Genomic DNA, 10940 nt, shown 5'->3' with positions numbered 1-10940 from the left:
ACAATCAATTGCGTTTCACAATTAAATAACACTTCCAAAGATCGAACGTTTTAGGAAACACAGAAAGCACCATGAATCCTTACAAGTTCTCTTGGCAACCACCTACGCTAAGTTCCGTTTCATACAACTTCACCTAATCTCGGTCTACCTAGTCCACCATAGTGTGATCTACACCACACATCAATCCAAATCAAGCTGTAAATCCTCATGATGATTTACATCAGCTACTTGCGTTCATATAACACAACATTTTGCACACATTGTGCAGAAGTTGTCTTCGACCCTTCACGATTGGTGGTTCACTGACATTCACAATCTCACCATGTCCTTGCCAACAAAACAGTTGACACAAACACAGTTAACACTCTACACCATTTGTATCTCTTATTGTGACACACCAAAACTAGCTCGAGGCTAACATCGTGTTGGAATTTCGCCGATGGAATTTAGCCCTATTGGCTCTGGCCAATCTGGAGTGGTCTCTATACCGAGAACCAACTCCCTCAGTCACCACCATCAGTTATTTCCTCCAAGGTGGAATTTTGAAATTCACCATTCAAAATCCTGGGACACTAATGGTTCCTTCGACCAACTCACAAACAAGATATCACTCCATAAAGCAGGTTTTCACCTTCTATTACTTCATTGATTTACGCCAGGCGGCTTCCTAGCACTAGTATATAGTACTAAAATTTCATCAGCAACAAGTTCTCACCTCATTAACCACCGCGCTTCATTACACAACCCCCATTATGCTCACCAACTATAACACTCCAAATTTTTTGATTATTTTTTTTATACGAACGAACTTGAAACTTAGGTAGTCCAACTCAAACATGTTCGGTTAGAAAACCCAAAACTAATGAAAGTAATGAAATGGGTAACGAGGTTACCTAAACTAACGAGTCAGAACAAAATGACATGGTCCTGCTAAAGATGTCACCTTGGAAAGGTGTGATACGCTTTGGCAAATGAGGAAAGCTGAGCCCAAGATATGTGGGGCCTTTCAAGATCATCGAACGTATTGGGCCAGTGGCCTATCGCCTAGAATTACCTAAACAACTCGCTGGAATACACGATACATTTCATGTGTCGAATTTGAAAAAGTGCTTAGCGAAGGAGGACCTTATCATCCTACTTGAAGAAATCCAAGTTGACGACAAACTGAACTTTATTGAAAAACCCGCGGAAATCGTTGATCGAAATGTCAAAGGACTTCGTCAAAGTAGAATACCAATCGTCAAAGTTCGATGGAACGCTCTTCGAGGACCCGAGACCATGTGGGAATGTGAAGATCACATGAGAGAGAAATATCCTCATTTATTTGCAAACGAAACGCCAGCTGACGGCAACGACCAAATTTCGGTGAAATTTCTAATAACGGGTCGGTACTATAACACCCCAAATTTTTTGATTATTATTTTTATACGAACGAACTTGAAACTTAGGTAGTCCAACTCAAACATGTTCGGTTAGAAAACCCAAAACTAATGAAAGTAATGAAATGGGTAACGAGGTTACCTAAACTAACGATCATGGCTCGTCATCATCAATAAAAATTTAACGAATGACTAACGCGAATAAAATGTGCAGGGACTAAAATGCACATTAATTAAAATGATAAAAATTAAATTATATATATAATAAATATATATATATATATATATATAAATCGAAAAATATATATATATATGATGTTATGCGAGGTGTATATGAAATAGTTATAATTTTATTACAAAATACTATTAAATACGATACAATTTTACACAAGTTATTTATTTATTTATTGGATGGGATATACCTAAACCTTGCTACAACACTTATAGGTAGTGTACCTAATCGTAGAGTAGTGTAGTTTTTAGTAAGTCCGGTTCGTTCCACAGGGAGCTAGTGATATGTATTATATTTTTAACAACTATATTTATATAAAATAATATTATATAAAAGGGGGTTTTACCGTTTAATGACCGGTTTGTCGATTTTATATTTTAAGCGTAAAGATAAATGACGATAATTAAAATGCGTAAAATAAATAACAATATTTAAAATGACAATAAATAAATGACAGTAAATAAAAGTACGATGAGATATAAAATAAAACAATTATGCTTATTTAAACTTCCGTAACCATGATGTTTGACGTTTTGACTTTAATTAATTGTTACCCGGGTTAATTGTCCTTTGTCCTGGTTTATTTGATACCTATCTGGTTTTTGTCCATAATAGTCCATCGGTCATAATTATAAAATGCTCGTCAAATTAACCTTATTCCCGAAGTCAGATACTCCAACTAATTAAGGATTCGAACTGTAACAAGGTTTTAATACTTTGCTTAATAATTACACCAGGTTATCGACTGCGTGTAATCCAAGGTTTTAATATTTTGTTAGCAATTACACCAATTATCCTTGTATGTAATCCACCCATGTTTTAATTAGTCCATGATACATTAATTTATTCACTTTGGCCATAATGAATAATCAATTACCCAATCCAATTGTTTAATTAAATGATTGTAAACGATGTCGAATAAACATCACTAAATAGGACTTTCGTAATCAATTTAATAATTATTAGATTAACTAATTTGAAGATAGGTTCGACATATTCTAATGAGTTGTCATTCAATTAGATAATACCCCCTACCTATTAATAGTCAATAGTCCAATGTTCACAAGTGTCGGTCTTTTGTCCAAAAACCAATTATGGTACAAAATCCAATAACCCCGTCTTAATATTTAGTCTAACATCACCATTACTTCGGCTCAAATAAGCATAATAATAACTTAGTTACGAGACATTAATTTAAAAAGGAAGAACATAGCTTACAGTGGTGATTAATCGCGTAGCGTTACACGGACAGAATTTTGACTTAAAACCCGTTAAACATTCTTACAATAACCTTATTATTATTAACTTAAATTAAAATTAAAATTAAAATTATAAATATATATATTACATGTAAAGAGAAAGAAAGAAGAAAAGGTGTACATAACTCGTCTGAAAATTGCTCAATTTATAGACTTGGCCAGCTACAGCATCCCATGCGATCGCATGGCTTTTGTGCCTTCTGGCCATGCGATCGCATGGCCTCCTGATCCAGCTCATATACTTGCCAAAAACGTGGGCGGCTCTTGATTTATTTATTATATAATATAATATATATAATTTTATATAATTATATATATATATTATATTATATTCTTGTGCATAGTTGACTCGTAATTTTAGCTCCGTTGACTCGTACGTTTCTTCTCGATTTATGTCCCGGTTTCGGATTTTCGAACGTCCTTTCGGATGCTGAGATATTTTGTACTTTGCGTTCCGCAGCTCGTACTCTTGTAATTTTTAGACGTTTCTCATCAATAATTCGAACCACTTGGATTGTACTTTGTACTTTTTAGCTTTTTGGTCATTTGCGTCTTCAAATCGTCATTTTCTTCTTTTGTTTTCGCACTTATTTATTTAAATGAATATTACATAAAAATAGAACAATTGCAACTAAAAGCTTTACATATTGGAAGGATATTGTGCCTAAATATATGTTCATTTGGAGCACTATCAAATATCCCCACACTTGAGCGTTGCTTGTCCTCAAGCAATACAGAACTTGAAATTAAAGCACACGAATCACTTCTTTATTCTTCAAACTTTATACATTAGTGATTTTGATACGGCGGTATAAACAATGATAGTAACGATGTGGTTTACAGTCCCACATGACTATGAAAATTTAGATCCTTTAAGGAAATTGGATCTCTATGAAAACATTTGAACTTTTGAAAATTCATTCTAGCTTTTACCCTAGATAAGTTTTCCGGAATAACCCTTCACCGGTGTTTGCAAAAATGTTTTTGTGGGTTTTGTGGGTTTCAGATTTTAAAATTTTAGCTCAAAACTTGCGGTTTTGTCTCACCCACTTGCTAACCTTGTATTAGGAAAGCACACTTCCAGTATACTTGTTCCGTATATTACCTTTCGGTAAACTACCGTCCGGTTGTAAAGGAAAGCGTTGAACAAGCAACTGTTAAGGCAATGTCTAATGACATGCTTTTGATTATGGTCTATAACGTGTTGGATGGAATTACTATCCTTTGTAGGAGTAATAGTAAAGATCACCCTATAGTTTTTCAGTCTGGCACAAGGTCCTGTCTTCGACCATGCTATGCAACCACTGTTCTTACGGTTGACACCCGATTTGGTTCAGGTAACCTAATGAATTCCGGGTGAATTCTTAGGATTTTACGTTCAATGGTAATGAACGCATTGAAAATAGGTTTTCATAAAATAAATCGGTTTTAATTTGATCAAAATATTTTCTCGTTCAAGCTCGAGTTTAGATATCATCGAATTCCACGAGTTTGTAATTCTCAATCTTTAAGGTCAATCTCAAGGATTGAGTAATATCAGGCTTAAAAGCTGATTTTTAATCTTTACGGAGATTATCCTTTTCTGGGGGTCTGATTCATTAGTCTTATCAAGCTAATTTGCACGGCGCCCTCCCCATTTTACGAGACAGATCCTCTCATGGTTAGGATAAGTCTGACCACTTGGCGACCCTGTTTGATGCTGAGATCCGTGAATTTCCTGCTGATTTTAGAGATGACTTTTCTAGATTTTTTGTCAACCTACAGCTGGTCTGGACGACAACTTCCTGACCTAAATCAAGAAGCGCGTGTCTTTTTTGGAAGACTTTACTTTCTTTTAATGATGAAATTGATTCATCATGTAGATCCATCTATTCTTTCAAAGGTATTACAATAAATCGGGTAAAACTGATTAAAATCGTCCAAAACAAAAGTACCTGTAATAATCTTGTACAAACATATGTGATATGTGTTTTAAATAACTTGGTAAATTCTTCCCACACTTAGCTTTTATTTATTTTTTTCTTTACCTTTTTATTCTCCTCTATTCCATTTTAAATGAATTCTAACGTTTTAGGTTGTTTCTCCATTTATGTTTTCTCCGAGGTAACAATAATTTTGGCATTAACACCTAGTTTTATCGTTCATAAATATGTATAAACATGATTTTGAATTCATTTAGTTGAAAATTTTTCAAATTTTCACAATATTTGGTAATTAAACTAAGTGTAAACCCGAGAGAATTTATAACTCTTCCCCACACTTGAGATCATGCAATGCCCTCATTTGCATGAAATCAGACTATAATTATAAATTAATGAGGGTGATTAGTGTAGAAAAGTGATTAAAAATACCCAGTTTGAAATTTCTAAGCTCGTCGAATGATAGATGGCGCGCCTCATCGTTCATTTCTTTTGTTGTAATTTCACATATGTTTTGCGTCTTATCGTCAAAATTAATAGCTTTTGCTGAACTTAATCTTTGAAAGTGCGCTGTTTTACTCTGTTTTGTACATGAGATAAACTACAAACATATATATACATACTTTATATATATATATATATATATATATATATATATATATATATATATATATATATATATATATATATATATATATATATATATATATATATATATATACATATATATATTATAAAACCTTTATTTATTAAAACAATTTAAATGAATAATTTTTTTAAAATTTTGTTTCCTTTTACTTTAGGTAGTTTCGGTATGTTTACCTAGTCCGTCCCTCGACAAAATTTAAAATTTGTCGTTTTAAAGCGATTGTTTTAAAATCAATGATTTTTGGGTTTTTTAATATTTTTTTTTTTTGGTATACTTTAGATCAATAATATTAAAAATAATGATAACAAAATTTTTCGCCCCACTCTCGGGTAAAGCAATTTCGGTTCCATGACCTAGTCTTCAACTTACGATGAATTTTAGAAATCATTTTTTTAAACTTAATGAAATAAAGTAATTTTTGTTCTTAAATTCACACAAAACTTAAATTTAAAAAGCGTATTAATTTTATACAGAATCTACAAAAATAAATTCAGAATGGGGGGAGAAAACTAGTTCTTTAGTGTCTGCTAGTGAAAAAGACCAACCGGATTCTATTTCGAAACTACACGAGAACAGAACAACTAACTCTAGACAACATATTCTTTTTAGAACATTTGAATCTCCCCACACTTAGGTAGCTGTGGTGTCGAAATTGTGATTAACTTCATCGTCAATTTCTTTTGGACCATAATCAATTTGCATATCTGTGACTTTTGCTTTAAGCCATTGGTCGGATTCCTGTGTAATATCTACAAATTCAACTAGTTTCATCTTTTCTTTAGGCAATAGATTGGATACTAACCGGTTACATAACTTAAAGTTCCCCTTGGTTCTAGCATCACGAATCCCTTTAATAAGTTTCTTCATTGAACTATTAATAACGGGGTCATTTAATTTAGTATCAACAACGGGGTTCTTTGTTATCAGGTCATCATTAGGTGTTACTTCATTTTCCCCAGTTTCATTATTGTTAAGCACTACCGTTGGAGTTGGTAAAACAATGTGGTTCTTACCAATCGTTTTTGTTGGTTCAACAGTTTTGATTGGTGGAGATTTAGACTTTTGACTCACAAAGGTGATCGATTTTTCATCATTACTAAGTGTCATTCTACCCTCTCTTACATCAAATAACGCCCTGGTGAACGCTAAGAATGGTCGACCTAAAATTAGAGGAATGTTTGGGTCCTCTTCTATGTTAATGACAATAAATTCGACTAGAAAGGTAAAATTATCCACTTGAACGGGTAGGTTATCAGCAATTCCAACTGGGTGCCTAATAGTTTGATCAAAGAGTCGAACACTCATCTCTGTTGGACTTAACTCACCTACTCCTAGTCTCTTATATAATGAAAGAGGCATAACACTTACACTTGCACCTAAATATGCTAGTGCAACAATAAATTCACCCGGATCACCCACCCTGGGTGGAGGTTTTGGTGGAACTATCTTCACCGGGTTTATCTTTACGGTTTTTGTTTCTTGCATTTTCTTATTTTTCTTCTTCTTTCCAGAGGTATCACAAACTTTATTACCTATTACTTGCTCATACTCAACTCCTTTTCTTGAAAACAGGATGGGTGGTCTGTATGGTGTCACCACTGGCTTTACATACTCGGGTGGTGGTGGTGTTGTAACTTCTTCATTGTTACTCACATCTAAAACCTTCCCATCTTCTAGTGCTGGTTTTTCAGAATTTGTTGACACCATATTAACATTCTCATTCCGAGGATTTACTTCAGTATTACTCGGTAGCTTTCCTTGTTCCCTCTCACTCATCATGCTAGCATGAGTACCTACGTATTTTTCTAGATTCAAAATGGAAGCTTGTTGAGTTCTTAATGACTGATCAAACCTCTCATTTGTTTGGGTTTGAGATGTAATAAATTGTGTTTGAGATTCCATTAGCTTTGCCATCATTTCTTCCAGATTTGACTTTTTCTCTTCGGTTTGTTGTGGTGGCTTATAAAAGCCAGGTCTTTGTTGATTGAAAGTGTTGTTTTGAGTTGGTTGGTTATTCGGACCTTGTTGGTTATACGAGTTATTCTTTGGCCCATTTGGATTGTAAAGAATGTTTTGATTTCGATTGAAGTTTGACCTTGGTGGTTGATAATTATTCTGATAATTATTTCCCGGCCTTTGGTTCATGTAGGAAACATTCTCACGTTGTTCCATCATTTTCTCAATGTGACAATCTTTCGTTAAGTGTGGTCCACCGCATTACTCACAACTGATTCATATTGCGTGAATATCTTTAGTCATCTTTTCCATTCGTCTCTCCAAAGCATCTATTTTTGAGGAAACGGAATTAAAGTCATGGCTAGAATCGGCTCTAGCCACTTTAGATGAACGAAAAATATCTTTTTCCTGGTGCCACTCATGTGAGTGGGAGGCTGTGTTATCAATAATTTTGTGAGCTTCGGTTGCGGTTTTCTTCATAATGGAACCACCAGCTGCTGTGTCGATGTCTTTTCGTGTAGCAACGTCGCATCCTTGGTAGAATATTTGTACTATTTGATAAGTATCTAAACCATGTTGAGGACATCCTCTCAACAATTTTCCGAATCTTGTCTACGCCTCATATAGAGTTTCATTTGGCTTTTGTGTGAATGTAAAAATTTCTCCTTGAAGTCTCACAGCTTTAGATGCCGGAAAGAATTGTTTAAGAAATTTTTCAACTAAAACATCCCATGTATCAATCGCCCCTTCAGGTAACGATTCTAACCAATCTTTGGCTTTTCCCTTTAAAGTCCAGGGAAATAACATGAGATAGATCTATTCATCCTCAACTTCTCTGATTTTAAATAGAGTACAGATCCTATTAAAGGTTCGAAGATGTTCGTTTGGATCTTCTTTTGGTGTACCACTATATTGGCATTGATTAGTTACCATGTGTAGGATTTGTCCTTTGATTTCATAATCTGGCACATTAATGTCTGGCTTAATAATGGTGTGACCTTGGCCCGTGCGTGTGGCTCTCATTCGATCTTCCATACTTAGAGGTTCCGTTACTTCCATAATTGAATTTGTTGAATCTGAATCACTAGAGAATTCTGACTTAATGGTTTCTTCCTCGACAATCTCTGGATGAGTGATTTGTGGTTCAGGAGGAATGATTAGTGGTTCAGGATCTCTGAATTGTCCCTGAATATCCTCCGTGTTCTCAATTGTGAGGTCGGGTTCAAAAAATGGATTATCGGAAATTTGAATTGGAGTAATTGGTTGACTTGATGATGATTCTAAAGAAAAATCAACGGCAATAATATTGGCTAGATGTCTTGATCAAGTTACAGGTGGTGAACGTATGAAAGGTGGTGAACGTTTTGCTCGGTGCATTCACTGAATATCCTATTAGCTATAAAGATAAAAATTATATAAGCTATCAAATTAATAGACATTTCTGATTTTGCCCACGTTTCGAATAGCCAATAGATGCAGCAGGTAGCCAGGACCCTTTAAATCGGAAGCCCACAACTCGCCACAAATAAATCCAACTATTACTACGAGCCAGAAAATTTGGATGTTTATCAATTTAACCGCTTAAAATAATTTTTCGTCGAAATTTAGAGAAAATAAAGAAAATTCTATGTCCTAGAAACTAGAGCGTCGAGAAATAAGAGGAAGAAAAAGAGTGCGTCGAAAAATAAAAATAAGAAAGAAAAACATCGAAACTTAAAAGTCTAAAAACTAAATTTAAAAAGTTGCGCCTAAAGGTATTAAAGCTTAAAAGGAATTCTATATCCAAAACGACAATAACTTAAAAGGAACTAAAATATATAAACGGCGTCGCAAAATTCTAAAGCGCCTAAATCTTAATTCTAAAGAAAAAGCACTTAAAGGATTTTACGGCTAAGCCTAAAAATCTAGAAGTATAAAAATAACTATGGCAAAATTAAACTTAAAACTATAATTACGAATGATACGATTAAAAACAACGAACTAAATAATAAAAATACAAATTATAACTAAAATGATAAAAGTAAAAATTTTATAAAAATATTATTTTTATATTATTTATATAAAATTACTAAATTTATATAATTAATAAAACTAATAAAACTTAATTTTACAAATTAAAACTAAAATTAAAACTAAATAATAGAATATAAAACCCTAATTAATAATAATTAAAATATTAAAACCCTACGCGTAATAAATGAGTCCGAGGTTTCTGGCATGTCAGTATACCTCATGCGACCGCATAAGTATTACTCTTCAGGATCATGCGATCGCATGGCCCAATAATACAGAAATGGTTCGAGCTTCTGGCAGGCTTCGGCCCAACTTCAATTTAATTATTATTATGATTTTAATTTTCTAAATATTACAAAATATTTATATAAACTTATGTTTTTAAAATTAAAAAAAAAATACTTATTAATTTTATATATAAAGTCTGAAAAATATATTTATTTATTTGTTATTTATTTATTTATTTTTTTTATTTTTAACACTTATTATAAATACAAAATATTTTTACGAAATAAGAAATAATATACTTTTACAAAAATATAGCGTTTTTCACCGATTCTCCGGCAGCGGCGCCAAAAACTTGATGTTATGCGAGGTGTATATGAAATAGTTATAATTTTATTACAAAATACTATTAAATACGATACAATTTTACACAAGTTATTTATTTATTTATTGGATGGGGTATACCTAAACCTTGCTACAATACTTATAGGAAGTGTACCTAATCGTAGAGTAGTGTAGTTTTTAGTAAGTTCGGTTCGTTCCACAGGGAGCTAGTGATACATACTATATTTTTAACAACTATATTTATATAAAATAATATTATATAAAAGAGGTTTTACCGTGTAATGACCGGTTTGTCGATTTTATATTTTAAGCATAAAGATAAATGACGATAATTAAAATGCGTAAAATAAATAACAATATTTAAAATGACAATAAATAAATGACAGTAAATAAAAGTACGATGAGATATAAAATAAAACAATTATGCTTATTTAAACTTCTGTAACCATGATGTTTGACGTTTTAATTTTAATTAATTGTTACCCGGGTTAATTGTCCTTTGTCCTGGTTTATTTGATACCTATCTGGTTTTTGTCCATAAAAGTCCATTGGTCATAATTATGAAATGCTCGTCAAATTAACCTTATTCCCGAAGTCAAATATTCCAACTAATTAGGGATTTGAACTGTAACAAGGTTTTAATACTTTGCTTAATAATTACACCAGGTTATCGACTGCGTGTAATCCAAGGTTTTAATATTTTGTTAACAATTACACCAATTATCCTTGTATGTAATCCACCCCTGTTTTAATTAGTCCATGATACATTAATTTATTCACTTTGGCCATAATGAATATTCAATTACCCAATCCAATTGATTAATTAAATGATTGTAAACGATGTCGAATAAACGTCACTAAATAGGACATTTGTAATCAATTTAATAATTATTAGATTAACTAATTTGAAGATAGGTTCGACAGGTTCTAATGAGTTGTCATTCAATTAGATAATACCCCCTA

The 10940-nt window shown here is 32.8% G+C and overlaps 1 non-coding gene across 1 annotated transcript; it reads left to right on the top strand.

Moving 5' to 3' along the window:
* Positions 1-7962: 7962 nt before the first annotated feature.
* On the top strand, positions 7963-8069 carry LOC139850762 (small nucleolar RNA R71). The gene has a single exon (XR_011760143.1). It is a non-coding gene; the product is annotated as a small nucleolar RNA R71 (small nucleolar RNA).
* Positions 8070-10940: the final 2871 nt, after the last annotated feature.

Source organism: Rutidosis leptorrhynchoides, chromosome 5 (genome assembly GCF_046630445.1).
Source record: "Rutidosis leptorrhynchoides isolate AG116_Rl617_1_P2 chromosome 5, CSIRO_AGI_Rlap_v1, whole genome shotgun sequence".
Classification (NCBI taxonomy): domain Eukaryota; kingdom Viridiplantae; phylum Streptophyta; class Magnoliopsida; order Asterales; family Asteraceae; genus Rutidosis; species Rutidosis leptorrhynchoides.
This window is presented reverse-complemented; position numbering and strand designations above follow the sequence as displayed.